The sequence below is a fragment of the Globicephala melas genome, chromosome 10 (assembly GCF_963455315.2).
Source record: "Globicephala melas chromosome 10, mGloMel1.2, whole genome shotgun sequence".
NCBI classification, from domain to species: domain Eukaryota; kingdom Metazoa; phylum Chordata; class Mammalia; order Artiodactyla; family Delphinidae; genus Globicephala; species Globicephala melas.
Genome location: NC_083323.1, coordinates 23292692 through 23310625, shown reverse-complemented (window position 1 = coordinate 23310625; position 17934 = coordinate 23292692). Strand labels below are relative to the sequence as shown.

At 37.8% G+C, this 17934-nt stretch overlaps 1 long non-coding RNA gene across 1 annotated transcript in view; it reads right to left on the bottom strand.

Annotated features, from left to right (window-relative positions):
• LOC115852540 (uncharacterized) overlaps nt 1-8195 on the bottom strand; it is a 32182-nt gene extending 23987 nt beyond the window's left edge. The window contains exons 1-2 of the long non-coding RNA XR_009565474.1: nt 8108-8195; nt 909-999 (exon numbers count right to left, since the gene is read on the bottom strand). This is a non-coding gene — a long non-coding RNA (uncharacterized lncRNA). The remainder of the gene's footprint in view (nt 1-908; nt 1000-8107) is intronic.
• Nucleotides 8196-17934: the final 9739 nt, after the last annotated feature.

Genomic DNA, 17934 nt, shown 5'->3' with positions numbered 1-17934 from the left:
TATTAGCCTTTTGGGCAGTTGTTCTTTAGAACTGAGTCTTCAATTTTTGCTTTGCAGATGTCCTTTAACATAAATCACCCAGCAGGAAGTTATTTATTACACTCTGCATTTATCTGCACTCATTTCCAAAAAGTACTTGAGAGCCAGGTTTCTCATATCACTTGTAGTATTGCATGATGATTTTGGCATCTTTTGGCATACAATCCTTTTGGATTTGAGATATTCTAGCTCAGGTAGTATTTCTAAAGGTAATTGTCAAGGGAAAATCCTTGCTTTAATTTGGTCTTGAAAAGATTTCCTTATGCTGACTATTTTCAAGATAACCTTCCTCCAGGAGATCATTTAAAAGTCAAATGACAAGACTGGCTTGAATTTTCCCTTTTCAAGTCCAGAAAGATTTTCTTGAAATATTTGGCATCTTACTCTTTGACAAAGCAGCATTTGGGGACTGCCCGGGATGTCAAGCACTTTTTGGTTTCTTATCCTTTGCTCTCTATTCTCACAAATGGAGACATCCTTGCCATTGGGATCAGTTCATACCTAGGGCAGGGGGGATTTGAGTAAATCTTTTACCTTTCCCTGAGCCTTGTATTGTGTTTTCCTCAATACTCCTTTAGCTTGACCTTTGAGCTCCACTCCAATGACTGATTTTCTACTATTGTGCCTTCATCTTTGTATCTCCTCTAGAGCCTCAATACCTGAGAGCAATGGTCACCTAGTCTTTGAACTGGTGCTCAGTGACTGGCTCTGTGATATTCCCTGAAATTTTTCCCTGATGCCACCCACTTGCCTAGCTTTATCAGTCAATATTAGACCTTGTTCTGGTTCATTAAGAGGCTACAACTCTTTAAGAGTGCTCTCAGGGACATCCACCCACAGGGTTCCAGGGACCAAGGTTTTGTACTTACGACATTGGCTGTTCCTTGAATTCATTTCTTGATCCTAGTCCAACCAGAAGTGATAACGCAGCTTTAACATCCTATGTGATTCCATCTTCACCTGTATGCATTACAATTTTAACAATGTACAACACTATCTTTAGTCAACTAACATAAAAATGTTCCTTATTAATAATTGATCAATGTGCAAATTCCTTTAGTTATTTTTGTTAATAACAAATCCCATCCTCCAGAGTCTACACAGGGACCTGGATTTCACAATACCAGATGTGCCTGGACTGTGACAATCCCAGATTGGACTCATAAATACAATTGCTTTACTGATGAGTTAACCATCATGATATCCTGGTCCTTCTGCTTCCCTCCATCAGCAAGCTCGTTCTGTTATAGATGTCTGATTTCCTGTTTTAAATCCTCCTCTTTCCAGCCCCAGGACAGCCAACTATACTCTGCTTATCCACATGCAAATAAAGACAAGAAACCTGACTGAATAACAGATTGACATAGGACAGCTCTGTTAACAGAAAATGTCCTATTATTCAGAACCTGTAATGCCACCAGTGTCTTTCCAGTTTTCCATTTGCTCCTATTCTTTGCCATCTTTCCCCTTTCATTGTGGGTGCCACCTTCTCATTAGTATCCCAGCAGGAAAGAGTCTTCACAGAGAAAGTTGCTGAAGCTGTCCTTGGTGGAAACCTGTTCCCCTGCTTGCATTTTCATGGCTGAAACCCATGGTTATATTTGCTACCTACCCTTTATCACCTGGGCTTTCATGAAAGAAAAGGAATTTGAGGAGCAAGTGTAGTAAGAATCTAAAAAGACCAGAAAGTGTACTTAAGGACTGGATCTCCAGCAGAGCAGAGGTGTCTGGGAGAGTAGGTGCAGTCTTTATTCAGAAAGGGACCCAATTCAGAGGGCTTGTAAGTGCAGAGAAATCACACAGCTGATAATCATCAGACATGATTTTTCCATTGAACTGCCATTGTGGAGTCACATTTTAAGACACTAAACTTATTTTCCCCACTCCGTGAAAGTTCAAAATCAGGGCTATTGTGAGTATACCATACCTTTAAAGTTGGTAGGAGGGAGAGAATTTCCCCTCTTTCCTAAAGCAAAAGACGTTTTTACACATACAGATAGAATACATGGATAGGATCCTGGCATATGGCAGATGTTAAATTTGGCCTTAAGAGTAACACCTCACAAGAAAAAGAGAAGTGAGGGAAGCCTTGCTGTACAGTGTCTTCAGTGCAAACTTGCAAGTCAAATGCTATGGCTGACTATGGGGCAGAAATCTGAGTTAGTATTATTTTGGACTCATTTCTCCTGGACAATCAGGACTCTTGTACCCCTTGGGGCTTGGATGTAGAGAGGATGAGACAGTCTCTAGCATTTCCCTAGGATCCTTGATTGCTGGTATTGTGATGTAAGAGGGCGCTACTGAGCCATTCTTAGCAAGAATTTTTTCCCCGGACAAATTCTAGGATTTGAAGGCATAAGTGGCAGTGGAGATGGAGCCAGAGGTGCACAGATACAGTGATCTATACTCTATCTTTGTGAGTTATCTTTAAGACACCATTTATGGTTTTTTGCTTTGTTTTGTTTTTTGTTTTTGAGGAACTGTGGCTCTCCCATACCAGGAAGGGAATGTAGGTAACTTTTTCCATTATGGTGCCACTGGAAGGACTGATTGGGGCAAATTTCATCACAAAGAACAAAAACTTTGCTAAATTAATTAAGAATACAGAAGGAGCTCATGGTACCCATTTGTAGGAGGTTTAGCAAAGTTTTATACTGGCCGGCCCTGGAAACATGGAGCCTCAAGACTGAAGGACTTTCTGCAACTGTTTTTTCTCTTCTTCCCCATGGCCCAATACGACCTTAGTTTGCCCATATTCCCATAGAGATAATCCAATTCACTCTGTTCAATTTGGGGAGTGTTTCCAACATCTTCCCCTGGTCTAAACAGGACTGGCCAGGAAGGGACTCTTCTATGCCTAATCCCTAGCATGCTAATGAAAACATGGTGAGCACCCAATCAATATATGTTTATCGAATTAATGAATGAATGAGTCAAACAACCTTTAAATGAATTAGAGAAATATCACTGCAAAACCTCTTTACCCAAAATATCAGGGAAGCAACGATCTCATGGAAAACAAAAAGTGACTTGAATGAGGAATAGACACAAATGTTCACTGTACAAGGACGTCTGCTTTATATTCTGGATGGTGTCACAGGAGGAGGGAGGGAGGCACAACAGAAAAAAAATAGCTATATGTGCCCAAGGACATCAGGGATGGGCTTATTTCTCAGAGAGAGGAATATGGGACGCCAAGATCCCCAAATCTGCCTAATACACTGGCTTCATGTTTCAACCTTCTCAGAAGAATCATGTCTTAAAAGAAGATTTCCAGGAGAGGGACCACAAAAGATAAAGGTGTAAAGCTTTATGAGCGTCGAAAACATTTTGCACAGTTAGACTCCAAAACTCTCCATAGAGATGCCCCCTGATAAAGACTCCTTCTTTGACCAAATTTAAGTCAGGATCCTCTAGGCCCTCTTTGACTAAGCTTCAACTCTGGCCTGCCTCTAGCAAGAATTCTGTTAGGCCAGTTTAGCAATAATCCCTCACCCTTGGTATTACCTCTTGGTAATTTTCTGTCTACTGACCCTCTCACTTTCCTATAAATCTCTGGCTGTCCTTGCTGTATTTGGAGTTGAGTTCAGTCTTTCTCCCCTGTTGCAATAGTCTTGACCCCTATTGCAATAGCTTTGAATAAAGCCTTCCTTGTCATTTTTTAAAAAGTGTCGGAATGGGGTGTCCCTGGTGGCGCAGTGGTTGAGAGTCCACCTGCCAATGCAGGGGACACAGGTTCGTGCCCTGGTCCGGGAAGATCCCACATGCTGCGGAGCGGCTGGGCCTGTGAGCCATGGCCGCTGAGCCTGCACGAGGCCACAACGGTGAGAGGCCCGTGTACCGCAAAAAAAAAAAAAAAGTGTTGGAATAATTTATCTTTTATACCCCTTTTTCCACTCACTAGCTATTCTTCCCCCGCTCCAGGCTACGTTCCCTGGTCTCTCTGGGGAAGAAGGAGAAATGTCTGCCACTTCCCGTAGCACCATCTAGAATATAAGATAGAGATCCTCACATCACTGAATTTTTTGTGTTTATTCCTCATTCAAGTAAATTTTGGTTTTCTTTGAGACAATGTTTTTCTTCTCTGGTATTTCTGGTAAAGAGATTTGGCAATGATATTTCTCTAATTCACTTAAAGATTATTTGATTCATTCATTCATTCAACAAAAATATATCGAGGGCCCACCACTTGTTCATCTTTAGACCAGGTACTAGGTAAAGAATCCTTAAAACTCATAGTCACGTCTTTTGTTTTGTTTTCAATTTTTTTTTTTTTTTTTTTTTTTTTGCGGTACGCGGGCCTCTCACTGTTGTGGCCTCTCCCGTTGTGGAGCACAGGCTCCAGATGCGCAGGCTCAGCGGCCATGGCTCACGGGCCCAGCCGCTCCACGGCATGTGGGATCTTCTCGGACTGGGGCACGAACCCGTGTTCCCTGCATCGGCAGGCGGACTCTCAACCACTGCGCCACCAGGGAAGCCCTGTTTTCAATTATTTTTTAACTGTTTTCTAAAACATAAAAGAATTCATTGGTAAAAATGGAATGCCCTCAAGCACGTACCATCTCACTCCCCTCTCCCAAATTCTAATCTCCCAGGGAGGTTCTTACAGATTTTTCTCCAAGCCCAATATAAAAACACAGGTTCAAGAGACCCAACCGGACCCAACTTGCCATTTACAATTGATATCTCATGGCTGTTCCATCTTCATTTCCTTCAACAAAAGTTTTAAAATAATTTTGATGTCAAGGGAGTCAACTCTCATATGCAGTGTCTAGAACACTGTACATGACCCACAAACATCTGCTGAATAAATAATCTTCCACACAAACGCCTTGGTTAATGCAAGATCACCTGTTGCTCCCATGGAAACTTCTATATGTACTTTGCCACCAACGACAGTTTCTTTATCTGATCTACTATCATATAATATTTTACCCTTGTATGTATACTGCCCACGTTATTTGGTTGCTCTAGTCTTATATGTATATATTGTCTCCCAAGTAGAATAAAAACTTCTTGAGAGTTCAATGGTAAAGCTCACATTATTAAAAGACAGCAACGTGCCAGTCTTTGGACGAGGTGCTGGGGATACGGTAACAGCTAGTATTTATGGCACTTACTACCAGACACATACTTCATTAAGCACTTAAAGTAGAATTAACTCTTTGAATCTCCATTACAGCTATGAGGCGGGTACTACGTATTATTAGCAACACTTCACCTATGAAGAAACCGAGGCACAAAGAGGTTAAATAACTTGCCTAAGGCTGCGCGGTAAGAGGTAGAGCCAGGTTTCTAGCCCAAACAGTCCAAATCCAGACTCCATGCAGCTTCTGAGATCTCTGTTTTATGGTCTGACTCATAACTCTCAGTTAATTAAATTGAATATATGGGAAGATAAAATTTTTCTACTATTCACTCAATCTTAAGAGAACTGTGTTGGAGAAAATAGGTTGGCAAGTTTGACACCTTTTTAGCTGGTGTGCGTGAAGAGATGCCTGCTGTTCTGGAAATAACTTCAGCATGACACTGTGTTTTGCCAGCCTTCCAGCTAACTTTAAATCATGTGGGTCACAACTAAAAATGCTCTGTCCTTTTTCTTGTTGGGATTTTGAATTTACAGAGCTTACATAAGTAGATGTTGTTAAGAAAGGATGAGCGATGATTTGATTCGGGTATATTTGCTCAGGAAGAAAGTGCAATCGAGAATTAGCCCTGAAGGGAAGGACTTCTGATATCAGTTTTTCATTTTTCAGAGAATCCACTGTGCCTCTAAGCAAGTCATTTTACTTCTATCTGTCTGTTTACCCTTTTCTAAAATGTGTGAGATAATCCCTATGCCTTCTGGAAGCAGATAAAGATGCTAGCTTATTTAAGTATCAGAAGAAAACGGGACGAAAAATTCTATGATTACATGTTTTTGTTATACTAAACAACAGCAGATCCATAAAAAGTTTAAGTGCCTTGACGTGCAGGTAGCACACCCACAAAATTAAGCCCCATTATGGCAACATTTTGAAGGAAGGGCTGCTTAACTGCTTATACCCACCCACTCTGGGTCCCAGAAGTTTAACTGAAATAGGCTTTGAGAGTCTATTCTAGAGGAATCAATATAAAATACCATCAGGAGGGGCTTTAACTCTAGACTTCAGGAAGACAAAAGAAACGGTTCAGAATAATGTGAATACACACTATAAAAAGACTAGGACGTCATGATACATACATAACAAATGATAAATTCTATGTCCATTAAATTCTGAGATAAATTACCAATTTGTCCTCACTTAGAAACTGATGACAACCCTTAACCAATGAGGTCAAAAGAAAAGTTTCATCCATTAAGTCTTCTTTATTCAGACTCTCCTGGTTTCCTGTGTATGTTTCTCACAATCCGTGCTGAGGTTGGTAGTACCTTTATATTAATTTTCATTTCTTTTTGCAGATAACTCTCAGTCTCTGCAAATGTTTTGGCATAAAGTTCACTCTAAGTGTTCGTTATCAATTGACAGGTATTTTGACACTTTCCAATAGACTCCTCAAGATGCCTGTAGCCACAATTTGCTAAACCCAGACTGGTGTATCTAACCCACTCTGCTTTACATGCTCTCTACTGTGCTGTGTGATGAACAGACACATTGAGTCACCCAGATGGGGCGAAGCCGAAGAAGACAAATGCTTCTTTCAGCACCCTGAAAATCTCACTACCCAACATAGCCCTGAACCTGCAAACAAAAGCAAAACCAAACACCTCTATATCTAATATCGTCATGCTTTAAGTCTTTATTGCCTTAACATCAAGTGCCGAGTGGCATCTTGACTTTCTTTTGGATAATGAAATACAAAACCTATCGTGTATGTGAGAAAGTGATGAAGTAAAGGGGGCAATGGGGAACTAACTTCAGGAAGTGAAAGAGAAAAGGTGTGTGCTGCATGTCATATCTGGTTTTGCATTAGGATGGTGGTGAGATGGCTTTCCTTTGTTCCTTCCTTCTGAGGAAGGTACATATTTTGTATGTGTCTCTAATGCAGGGAGTTAGATATCTTTGTTTACCTCTACCTCAGTCCAGGGGCCCTATCTTTTCACAGTTATCAGGAGTTATTTGGAATATGAGAGTAAGAGAATAATTCTACATTTGAAATTCTGTGGAGTAAGAGGGATGGATTAATTAGGAAGAAACTCAAGTGCAGTGACAACATAGCTTTCAGCCCAGGCTATACTATATTTCTAAGTCTACCAGGTATGCAACCATACTTTGTAAATGAGGAAGGGTTGTCTAAATGCAAGGCAGCTTTTTGTTGTAAGAAGAGTCTGGGTACTTGCACACCCTTTGGCACTTAAATATATTGGCAGCAGCCAATTAAGCTCAGCATAAACACAGAGCTAGAATAGGTTTTCTTCCGATCGGTGTGCACTTCAAGCCCCTTTCCCATTTGACTTGGACCATTCTTTCTAATCTACTTTTCAGTGGAGCTGAGATTCGTTTACCAGGCAGGCCCTCCTTGTGATCTTACCTGAGAAGACACACTTAATGAACTGCATACACGGTGACAAGATTTGTGGGCAGATATTTGGACAATTAGTTCTGTGTTGTTTGTGATGTGGTGAGGACAAGACAGTCCTGGAATCTGGTCCAAGCTCTTTATCACAATTCATCATTGCATTCTTCCCACAGGAGGGAGGCCATCCATGCTGTCTTGGCAAAAGGTGTGTTCTTGATCCCACCTTCTTTTTCTTTTTTCTTCCTTTTTTGCAGTACGCGGGGCTCTCACTGTTGTGGCCTCTCCCGTTGCAGAGCACAGGCTCCGGACGCACAAGCTCAGCGGCCATGGCTCACGGGCCCAGCCGCTCCGCGGTATGTGGGATCCTTCTGGACCGGGGCACGAACCCGTGTCCCCTGCATCAGCAGGCGGACTCTCAACCACTGCGCCACCAGGGAAGGCCCCCACCTTCTTTTTCAATATTCCACGGAACAATGAAGGGTCGCTTCAAGTAAATACTTAAGCAAGTGGGGTTGAAACTGGAGTTTTTCAATTTGATATGGCATTAGACATAGGAGGATTCCCTCACCTCTTTTCAGGCAACTGGTGTGTCATGAATGGCTCAAGGCTCCCCATTACTGACTGGAGGTGGAGAAACAGAGCCGTCTTCAGACTTGGATTTAGCTCCTCTGCTTGCCAGCTGTGTGAACATGGACAGGTTACTTAGACTTTTATAACTTCAGTTACCTTATCTACCAAACAGTGATAGTATGCACTTCAGAGGGTAGTATGAGTATGGGCTTTACCTGCAGGTGTTCCTTCAGCAGAGGTTTCTTAAAAGTCCCAGCTTACTTTAAATCATTGTAAAAGTAATCTCTTTGAAGACTTCTAGCAGAGAGGTAGCACTGCTTGGTGATCAGCCCTCACTTTGGCCAGCAAGGTGCCAGACACCAATACATACAATGAAAAGATCCAAGAAAGAAGAGTGGATCTTATGCCCCAGAGAGGCTGCAATGGTACAGGCTTGGAAGATGGCAGATGTACTGTGGCCCCCAGGACCCATGCCAATGATTCAGGTGTACGTGTGCACTTCACACGCTCCACCAAACATCCCCCAATGTCTGTGGCTCCAAGCCTATAAACCAGGGCCTGTACTCACCCATCTGGATTTCACCTGAGGTATGAGGATTTTATGAGTGCTATGGTCTGAACATTTGTGTCCCCCAAAATTCATATGTTGAAATTCTAACCTCCAAAGTGATGGCATTAGGAGGTGTGACCTTTGGGAGGTGCTTAGGTCATGAGGGTGGAGCCCTCACAAATGGGATTAGTGCCTTATAAAAGAGGCTTCAGAGAGATCCTTGCCCCTTCCATCATGGGAGGACATGGTGAGAAGGCTACGAAGTCTATAAACCAGGAAGAAGGTTCTCATGATCTTGGACTTCCCAGCCTCCAGAACTGTGAGGAATAAAGGTTGTTTATAAGCCACCCAGTTTATGTTATTTCTGTTATAGCATCCTGAACCAACTAAAACACTTCAATAAACCCAGCACATAGCGGGTGTTCAAGAAATCCTAGTCTCCTTCTCATCCCCTCCCTTGTTAAAATGCACTTGGCTATCCTGTTAATACAGTCATGCTACTTGCATGAATAAACATTGTTTGAGTGTTTGGTGGTTTTCCTTAGACCCAATATTTTACTTACCCAAAGTAGACACTTTTTATCCATTCTGTGTATGGGCTTAAATAGTACATTAAACAAATAAGGAATAGTCATTTATCCTATACTTTATTGTAATGAAATTTTGTTTTAAATCAGTGAGTGAAATTATAGGCATATAAAGGCTTTACACACAATAAAAATAAGTTAGACTTGCTACCAATAATTTCATCCTGAAAACCAAACATTTCACTTAGTCCTCATTGTGTGGCATGCTCATTTAGTGAAGCTGCTTGGAAGTTATTTTTAAACGCAGTCACTTCAGTCATCATGTCTCACATACTGTCTAGAAGATGCAATGTTTCATTATCAAATGGAAACATTATGTACTGTGCCATATGAGTCATTAAAGAAACAGCAAGATATGTTTTCACTCCCAAACAATAAAGCTTGTTACTATTATTGATGATGTCCTTATAGAACCTCTTAACTGAGAAGCTCAAATGACATTCTAATTGAACTACATAAAATTCCAATAATGCAGATATTCTAAAAGATTTTAGTATCCACAGTCCATGCTTTCATTTATTTAACAAACATTTATTGAGCATTTACTATGTGCTAGATACAGAGCTCAGCCCTGAAGACTCAGAAATGAATAAGGCCAAGACAAAGCCTTATGTGAATCAGTTGGTATGGAGACAAATTTAATTAGAAACTATTTTAAAGTCTGGTTTACTTTAACCTGCAGAGTAATCTCTGTACACTGAAGAACCTCCTATTTAGCATAATTAAAAACAGAACCTCTTGGGATGCAGATTTCAAAATAAAAAAGCAAAGATGATTTCTGAAAACCATGTCATTTGGAAGAAACTGAGAGATCATTAAAAAATCTTCCTATATTCTGTTTAAGGGTATTTTTGGTTTAAGGTATGAGTGAGAGAAACTTGGAGCACATCTCAAATTGGATTTTTTTTTTTTTTTTTTTTGGTTATCTTAAAAGATTTGAAGAAAACTGTGCTTTAGAAAACAAAGACCAGAATGAGGTTTATATTTGGACCAGTGATTCACACTATATATGTTTGTCATTTTTCCATCAATTTCAGATAAGAAAAAGGGAATATTGATATAGTCAAATACCTAAAAAGACTATTACTAAGACAATTAATCTATTTTTTCTGATAAGTGTGAAAGTACTTAGGTTCTTATTGTTAGAGAGAGAATTTCTTTAAAATTTTTGATTCCATGTAGCTCTGAAACCCCAAAGTACTAGAAATATATATACATATAAATATGTGTGTGCAGGTGAATTTCCCAAGGACTTTCAGATTTTATCATTAAAACACAATTCATACCACTATCAAAGATTGCTCTATGAATCTGTAAGCCCAAATTAAGGAAACGTTGAAACAATAATCAATAAAATCAATACATGTTTTTTAATAAATTTTCTATTGTTTTCCAATTGTGTACTTTAAAATGTTCCTGTGACATGTGCACAACACTTCAAAATGTTAATTAATTTATTTTAAAGTAATATATCTTACTTTATAATACTTACTGTATTAGAGTTCTAATTTGTAATGAAAAGATAATAAATGAATAGAAAATTACATTCCATAATGTGTCCTCAATGTTAATCACACCTTTGGGAAACCCAACAACATGGATCTTGAGAACAAAGCCGAGGCATTATTGTCTATGCAATGGACATTTACCCAAAGTTCAGACTTAGTACCAGGGAGAAAATGAACCTTCTTGTAGCCATCTCAATCAACAGAAATATTTTATATAGTCACTTACCATTTAATGAAGGTCTACTATGTACAGGCATTGCCCTGGGTGCTGGAGATTCAACAATAACTAACACACACTCTCCTCCGGGAGTTCATTGTTTGTCAGTGAAGACACTCAAAGCACAATATGACAGAGACCAATGGAATTTTTTGTGAGACTGTACCACCACTTCCCTATCCAGACAGGGAGCATTGGGACATTCTCTTCCTGGAATGCCCATTCCTTCCTTTTCTGAACTAGCTAATGCCAATCATGCTTCAGATATCAGTTTAAACAATACTTTTCCAGAGACACTTTCTCTGAGACCCTGCAGCCAAGGGTAGGTCCATCTGTTTTACACTTCCATAGCACCCTGTACTTTCTTTCTTTCTTCTTCCTTTTTGAAATTCACAGCACCTTATGATTATTTGTTTGATGCCTGTCTTTCTGCTAGCATATCTGCTCCACAAAGATAGAGCTTATGTGTCTTCTGTTCACAGCTGTCCCCCACATCTAGAACAGAGATTTCCATATCATATGCCCTTGGAAGAGAGCATCAGAGGAAAGCTGAGCAATTGTACACTTTCTGAATCATGTGAACTCACCCATTTTTATCAGACTCCAGGACTTCACTCTCAACCTGCTGTCTGATCTCTGTCTGTTAGCTTTTCGCTACCTAAAAACTGATCCTAGACTGCTTGCCTGTAGGAGCCATCCAAACGGTTCTCTTCACTTCTAAGAAGCACTCAGAATGTAAACTATTCTTCCCAGTTTGGACCCAAGCTCCTCCCAAGTTTCTCTTTAGAACGGTTGACTTCCCTGTTGTTACCGCATGTTTGCATCACATGATCCCCTAGAGGCCTAGGTTGAGTTCCAGTTGAATATTTCTAGTCAAAATTGATGGGTTTGTCAAGTTACGGTGCAGACAACAAGCCTGGCAAGCATAGATCACAAAGAAACATTGCACATCGAAGGCTTTGTGTATGAAATTTGGTATCTTTTAAAATTTAGGTTTAAATATTAATGAAATTTGTATTTGTACAAATTAGATGAGAAAACAAGGTGAGAAAAGTGCTTCTTAGATTCTCACGAGACAAATCAAGCAAGAATGTGTGCTTCCTTCCACAACAGAACATGTTTTGAAATTCCCCCTTCATACATATTTAAATTTGAAGTCTAGCAGCAGTTATTTCTTTACAAGGATGACCAGATTTATACAAAAGAAAGAAACAAAATACATTGGCAATCCAACCAATTTCTTGGTCCACTGGAAAATTACCAAAACATCACAATTTCACCAAAATGGCACAACCAGGACAATGCATTTAGGAAGTGCACACATAAGCTCTATAATGATATATTTGCATAAAGGGGTATATATTAAAACATGATTTGTAATATAAATTCCTTTTATTTACTCTCATTTATTTTTGAAAGTATCTACAGGGTATACATTTCAAGTTATTTATAATAACCCCTGCCCTTAAAGAGTTAAATGAGATTTTGCCTGAGGAAAAATTTTACTGCTAACTCCTTATTTACAGTTAGATTTAGGTCAATATTGCTCAAAGAGCAAAGCTAATTAATGGGGAAGTTAGATTGGTTCTTAAGATACTTCCTATTCTAGTCCTTACTTGAAAGTAAAGATACAATTTAATATCCAAAATAAGTGAATTAGCTTGAATCCTACAGCTTCTTAAAATAAGTTATCTTGTCACCTTTCTTTGAAATCATGAAATACTAAAAATTCAAAAGGAAAGGTTAAAGAGTTGTGATACGTTTGTTTTCAAATATCAAATGAGGACACAATTATTCTCACCTCAACTCCGTAAGAAAACAAAGAGCATGCATGCTTACCATGAGACAGTGAAAAAGAAAAGACATCTTCCCAAGAGTGACTAAAATACTAGAAAAGATTATCAAAGGAGACCCAGAAATCACTTTTGTTATTTTTTAACATCATCATATCCTTTCTTCAGAATACAAATGTTGTACAGCTATATAAAATGCAAACATTATGGAACTAATACAAAAAGTGAATATCACTCCCAAAGGTAACTCTCTGAAAAGTTTGGTGCTCTTCTCTAATTTATTATTATTTTTAAATGAGATTATATTACATAATTGCTCTGCAACTTGATTTTTATACTTATCAATTATCTTAATCATCTTTTCATATCATCAATATTATTTTCTCTCTCTTTTATTCTATTCTTTCCTTTTTTAATGGCTGCATATAAGTAATCCATTAAAAGAATTTTCTCATATTTTTAACAATTTTCATAGAGATAAACTTTTCTGTTATTTCCATCTTGAGGTTAGTACAAAAAATACTGCAACGAATATTCTATTATGTATTTATATGTAAAATGTGGAAGCATTTCTGTAGGAAAAAATTTCTAGAAAGGTTGATTCTTTTAAAAATTAATAGATACTCAATATTGTTTTCTGAAAGTTTGTGCCTGTTTCTACATACCCTTACAAGTATGGGTACCATCAGTTTTTAAGTATTTTTAAGTATTCCGCAAATTTGATAAGACCAACATTCTCTTATTTTTGGTTTCATTTGTATTTCTTTGAATCCTGAGTAATTTGCACCGAAACCACTTATTCTTTTTCTGTTACAGTATCCCATCCCTCCCTTATCCACAGGGGACACTTTCTAAGACCCCCCCCCCCCCCCGCCCAACCAGTGGATGACTGAAACTGCAGATGTTACTGAATCCTATATACACTATGTTTCTTTTCCACACATACACACCTATGATAAAGGTTAATTTATAAATTAGGCACAGTAAGAGATTAACAATACTAACTAATAATAAAATAGAACAATTATAGAGCAATTATGTGAATGTGGTGTCTCTCTCTCTCTCTCTTTCTCTCTCTCTCTCTCAAAATACATCGTTGTACTGTACTCACTTTTCTTATTTCTTGTGATGAGGTGCAATTCACATGCCAGGCAGGACACAGCAGGATGGTGCATGATCCCATCTCACTACTCAGAATTTAAAACTTATGAAAAAACAAAAAACAAAAAACAAACTTATGAATTGTTTCTTTCTGGAATTTTCCACTTAATATTTTCAGACTGCAGTTGAATGTGAGTAACTGAAACTGGAAAGTGACACCACAAATAAGGGGAAACTACCGCATTTTTTCCTTTCTTTTCTTTTGGTTTGTTTGTCTTTTTCTTATTGATTTTTAGGAGCTCTTTATATACCATGGACAAAACACTTCTTCCATTAAATATTTTGTTCTTATTTTCTAACAGTATTAATTATATTTAACTTGGTTAAACTGAGCCACTTAAGGTTTACTGGTTCGAAGTCAGTGGGACAAGAGAGCTTGTATTCATAATTTTTTTCCTTTTTGGCTACTGATAGATATATCCATGCCTTCTAAGTCTGAGAGTAAATAAATAGATTTTCAGACATGAACTCTCCCTAAAAATACTTACCACTAACTAACTCATTTTTAGGAAGCTACCAAAAATGTTCCACAAACTCTCTCATGTGTGTCTCTTCCTATAAGGGCATTAATCGCACCATGAGTGCCCCACCCTCATGACCTAATTACCTCTCAAAGGCACCATCTCAAATACCATCATGTTGGGGGTTAAGGTTTCAACATGTGAATTTTGCAGGCACACAAACATACAATCCATAACACTGAGCTTTTCAAAGGTTTTTATTGTTCTTTTCATTTTCTTCTTTATTTTTTATTTTCTACTACCTGGGTTGAAATCTCAGCTTCATTATTTACTAACTATGCAACTTCAGAAAAAATTTTTACCTCTTTATGCTCTCATTTTGCCATTTCTTCACCTGGAAAATGGAGGTTATTCTATTTCCCTCATAGGATTGTGATTAGAATTAAATGTCTGTAATGTTATTAGCAGAGGTCTGTATTGCTATAGATGTAAATATATAGATAATATACTAGTAAACAGAGTCAAGTAATATAGCAAACAAATAATTCACTACAAACAAGTAGGGTTTATTTCCTGATGTAAGCAGACTTCATTACTAGAAACTTAGGTCTATAATGTGAATACAGTCACCATTACTTGGAGATAATAATAGTACCTACCTAATAGAGTTGGTATAAGGATTAAATGAAAAATTTTTATTGAAGTATAGTTGATTTACAATATTGTGTTAGTTTCAGGTGTACAGCAAAGTGATCCAGTTACATATATATCTATTTTTTCAGATTATTTTCCATTATAGAGTCTTACAAAATATTCAGTGTACTTCCCTGTCCTTTACAGTTAATCCTTGTTTCTCATCTATTTTTTGTATATAAGTTTGTATTTATTAGTCCCATACTCCTAATTTATCTCCCCACCCTTTCCCCTTTGGTAACCATAAATGAAATATTTTATGTAATGCTTAGCTCAGTAGCTGGTAAGTATTAACTTTGAATATATTTTGGCCATTTTTATTCTTAACATTATTATTATAGATTATAGGTAAGATAGTATATGATCATCCAGAGAAATTTTGATATTTTGATAAATCTAACAACTCTTCTTGATTTAAATATATGAATTCTTATAGGTAAGGTGTTGAAAGAAATTTCTTTAATAAGAGAAAGAATAGCTGTGTAAAGATAGCTGGCAAATATCATATCCAACAATGAAACATTAGCAGAATTATCATTAATCACATCACCAAGGATACTTTCTATCATAGCTATAATTTAACATAATTCTAGGAACTGTAGCTAATGCAGTAAGTCAAGAAAAGTATGAGACACAAATACCTAAAACGAGTGAAATAATTTATTATTTACTTATGATACATATTTCTACCCAGAAAACCCCAGAGAGTCAACTTGTAAGCAAATTTAAGAAGGTGGCTGCTGACAAAATAAATAGACAAATTAATAGCTTTTCTTCTCTACCAGCAATAACCAGTTAGAAATCAGAATAGAATAAGAGTTCTTATCCACAGAGCAAGGAAAAACCCTAGCAATGAACTGAACAAGTGATGTGCACAGCCTATGTGAAACAAAGAATAGGATGCCACTGAGATTCTAAAAATATGTTTAAATAAAGAAGAAAATGCTATCTGCTTGGATGGATATAATGTTCTTTATGAAGATATTAATTTTATACAAATAAATCAATAACTTCAATGAAATTCTAGAGAACTTCTGAAGAAATTATATACCAAATAAAATCATAATTAAAAGATATTATATTACATGGGGAAATTTTCTCAATACAATGTGAAGTGAGGGAAGTAGAATAGAAAACTATATGCACTATATGTATTGCTGCTGTAAAGCTGACCTTGAATGACATAGGTTTGAACTGCATGGGTCCACTTATATGCTGATTTTTTTAAACAGTAAATACTACAGTTCTATACAACCCGTAGTTGGTTGAATCCATGGATGTGGAACCATGCATGTGAAGGGCCGACTGTAAGTTATACCTGGATTTTCAACTCATTGGAGGGTCAGCGTCCCTAACTCCCCCATTGTTCAAGGATCAACTGTAGTTTTATTTATAAAAATAAATAAAATATTAATTTAATTAAATTATTTAAATAAATATATTTTTATTATTAAATTACATTTTTTAATTAAAATTAAATTTAATTATACATTTAAAATACAGGAGCAATACATATAAAATATCTAAAAACATACTGCAAAATTTTAACACTGGGATGGGAGGGTGAGGACAGGGATGACTGGCAATATTTTCCTGTATTTTTTCCATTTTACACAGTGAGAATGTATTACTTTCTGTATTTTTATAAAAGGTATATACTACAGAAGTAAAATCTAATAAAATGAATTTATCAGTGTGAACTAAGTTGATGGTGCCATTTGTTTTCTGTCATTCACACTTGGGCCCTGCAAAAACATCATTATCCACACTGTTTTTGTGCAATGGATAATATATTTAATAATTAACTCTCCACAGTATGTGGAAATTATGCTTCAGTACTAAGTTTTATTTCACATAATAGATTTCAGTAATGTGTTTCAGCACACAGTATAATTAGTTAATGGGGTTATAGTCATAAAGACTTGGTCCAACATAGAATTATGTTCCCTTTAAGACCTCTTCCTCCTGAAATTATGCACTTTGCTGTGCCTGGATCACACATATATACACACACTTAATTTTTCATTTAGATGATCATAATTTGTGGCTTTCAGAGAGTGCTTTCTATTTTAATTTCTATTTTTACCTTGTGGTGGAAAAATGTCAATAGATTGAAAATCAGGTGAGGTTTAGAAATATTAGGAAAATTTACTAATAAACCTCATTAATACATCATTAAATATTGTGTGTTTGGAGTGAAGTAAAAGAGAAAAGTTCTTGTCTAGAAAAAAATATAATACATTAATTTTTTAAAATGCACTTTTAGGGCTTCCCTGGTAGCACAGTGGTTGAGAATCCGCCTGCCAATGCAGGGGACAAGGGTTCTATCCCTGGTCCAGGAAGTTCCCACATGCCGTGGAGCAACTAAGCCCATGTGCTACAACTAAAAGCCTGTGCTCTAAAGCCTGTGAGCCACAACTACTGAGCCCACGTACTGCAACTACTGAAGCCCGTGAGCCTAGAGCCCGTGTTCTGCAGCAAGAGAAGCCACCGCAGTAAGAAGACTGCGCACCTCAACAAAGAGTAGCCCCTGCTCGCTGCAACTAGAGAAAGCCCGCACGTAGCAGCGAAGACCCAACGTAGCCAAAAATAAATAAATAAAATTAATAAAAAAATTTTTTAAATGAGAAAGAATATGTTAAAAAATAATAAAATAGGGCTTCCCTGGTGGCGCAGTGGTTGAGAGTCTGCCTGCTGATGCAGGGGATACGGGATCTTGCCCCGGTCCGGGAAGATCCCACATGCCGCGGAGCGGCTGGGCCCGTGAGCCATGGCCACTGAGCCTGCGCGTGCGGAGCCTGTGCTCCGCAAGGGGAGAGGCCACAACAGTGAGAGGCCCTCGTACCGCAAAAAAA